The sequence below is a fragment of the Schistocerca gregaria genome, unplaced genomic scaffold (genome assembly GCF_023897955.1).
Source record: "Schistocerca gregaria isolate iqSchGreg1 unplaced genomic scaffold, iqSchGreg1.2 ptg000988l, whole genome shotgun sequence".
NCBI classification, from domain to species: Eukaryota; Metazoa; Arthropoda; class Insecta; order Orthoptera; family Acrididae; genus Schistocerca; species Schistocerca gregaria.
Genome location: NW_026062338.1, coordinates 20,001 through 22,500, shown reverse-complemented (window position 1 = coordinate 22,500; position 2,500 = coordinate 20,001). Strand labels below are relative to the sequence as shown.

General features: G+C 57.2%; 1 non-coding gene across 1 annotated transcript in view; it reads left to right on the top strand.

Moving 5' to 3' along the window:
- The first annotated feature begins 2,012 nt into the window (after positions 1 to 2,012).
- The window catches only part of LOC126326395 (small subunit ribosomal RNA), a 1,893-nt gene continuing 1,405 nt past the window's right edge, over positions 2,013 to 2,500 (top strand). Inside the window, exon 1 of the ribosomal RNA XR_007560644.1 lies at positions 2,013 to 2,500. This exon is cut by the window's right edge and continues 1,405 nt beyond it. This is a non-coding gene — a ribosomal RNA (small subunit ribosomal RNA).

Below are 2,500 nucleotides of genomic sequence, written 5' to 3'. Positions count from 1 at the left end.
AGTTACGCTGCACCTTAACCTAAGTTACGCTGCACCTTAACCTAAGTTACGCTGCACCTTAACCTAAGTTACGCTGCACCTTAACCTAACTTACGCTGCACCTTAACCTAACTTACGCTGCACCTTAACCTAACTTACGCTGCACCTTAACCTAACTTACACTGCACCTTAACTGTCACATGTAACGTCACAGGAATGTAGCTTTGCCTAACAGCAACCCTCTGAACATAGTTCACTGCTTGGATCCTCTGGTGTCATGTGTATTTCTTGATGCCATGGTGCGTACCCTCACATAAAGGTCTTTCGAGTGTTGCGTACTTTCTACACAGTCCCGCTAACCACTGGAAGGGTGTACCGCTACAGAACGAATATCGCCCTCCCCTCCTGCCCTTCCAAGCTGGTCGGTCAGGCGTTTGTTTGTGAAATGAGCCTTGCAGCTGTTCAGTTGCATTCGGTTGTCGATGCAGTCAGTGTACGTTGTGGTACGGCCTGTGTGGACTGTCCGCTGATGTACGCGTAACCCACACTGATCATCCGTCGTTACGTACTGAGTGACATAATGTGGCACATGCTTGACCGTACACCGGCTGCGCCCTACAATGGCGAATCATAAGGGCCATATGTTGTGCACGATGCTACTTGTCTCGTCTCCCCATTACAGCGAGATTGCACTGTTGTACGCCGTACAGACATGTGGTAGGTAGGTACGGACGAAAGTATTGCATGTTGGCCCCCCCCCCCCCCCTCCTCCCTCTGCCGGGAATCAGCGTGAGCCGTCTGTTGATGTAGCGACGAGGGTTTTCCTATTTAATCGTATTGCCCCACACAACATGATAGCACGGTGGACCGCGTTCCACATCTGCGACATGCTACAGAGGCCGGTTGACAGTCGACCGCGCAAGGGACATTGCACACGTGCGCGGACCATCTTCCACGTGTTCTCTCGTGTACATGCCGCAGTGTGTATGTGGGCTGATGTAGCGTGTCGTGACACATAACATGCAGGCATGCCAGAATCGTAGATTTCGCAAATGTAGATTGACGTATACGTTTGCTGCCAAAGATCCGCAAATGAACTGGAAATCAGTTGTTGAGCGGTTGTTCGCGCTGCAGGTGCATCGGTGATAGCGACGATCGGTACATCTATGAACCGGTTGTTTCGGCGGTACCCGCCATGCCCCCGAACCTGAGTTGGCCATGTGGGTATGAAGCGATACGAGGCTGTGGCTTGGCGGGACAGTCCCCGGCCGGTGAGGGGGGGCCGCCCGGCGTGCTGGCCGCGCGCTGCGTGAGCGCACGCACTACAGCCGGCTGGTGGGGGGCGCCCAGTGGCAGGAGCGCCGGCCGACGGGCCCGGCTGGCGTCCCAGCTATGCGCCGGCGCACCCTGCGCGCGGCGCCAGGCGGCCAAAGTGGGTTCTGCCGAGCCCGGTGCGAAGCGCGGTGGACATCTGCAGTGTGCTGGTCCGATTGCGGACTGTGTGCGTTGAGGATGCGCCGCCGCCCGGCACTCGGCGTCGCGACGCCGTCTGCTGCTCGGTCGCCCCCAGCGGTTCTCGCAGGTGGTTTGTATCGCAGCTCTGCGGACGTGTTGGCGCGTGCGCTGTGCTGGGAGAGTTCGCTTCTGCACCCAAGTGGGGCTTTGCCCTTCTGTGGCGCTGGCGTTGGAGCTGCCGGTCACCGTAGGTGGCGCGTGTTGTTTCCCGCCGGCAATGCCACGACAGCACGCTCCCGGGCCTCTGTCGGCAGCGGCAAGCTCAGTTGGGAGCACGGGTGTTCGCACTGAAAGCGTCTACTCGCCCATCTCCGGGCGATTGCGCCTCTCTCGAACCCGACCAAGTACTTAGGACGGCGCTGCGCGCCGCCGGGACCTGAGAGGGTTTCGAGGTGTATCGTGCAGGGGAGCTCAGCCTCCTCCTGTTTGCAGAATAATTGAGCGGACGCTTGCGTGTTCGCGCGGGCCCTCGGGACACACTCCCGGGCGGCCGGCTGCTCAGCTCTCGTTGACGCAGCTCCCTGGTTGATCCTGCCAGTAGTCATATGCTTGTCTCAAAGATTAAGCCATGCATGTCTCAGTACAAGCCGCATTAAGGTGAAACCGCGAATGGCTCATTAAATCAGTTATGGTTCCTTAGATCGTACCCACGTTACTTGGATAACTGTGGTAATTCTAGAGCTAATACATGCAAACAGAGTCCCGACCAGAGATGGAAGGGACGCTTTTATTAGATCAAAACCAATCGGATTGGCTCGTCTGGTCCGTTTGCCTTGGTGACTCTGAATAACTTTGGGCTGATCGCACGGTCCTCGTACCGGCGACGCATCTTTCAAATGTCTGCCTTATCAACTGTCGATGGTAGGTTCTGCGCCTACCATGGTTGTAACGGGTAACGGGGAATCAGGGTTCGATTCCGGAGAGGGAGCCTGAGAAACGGCTACCACATCCAAGGAAGGCAGCAGGCGCGCAAATTACCCACTCCCGGCACGGGGAGGTAGTGACG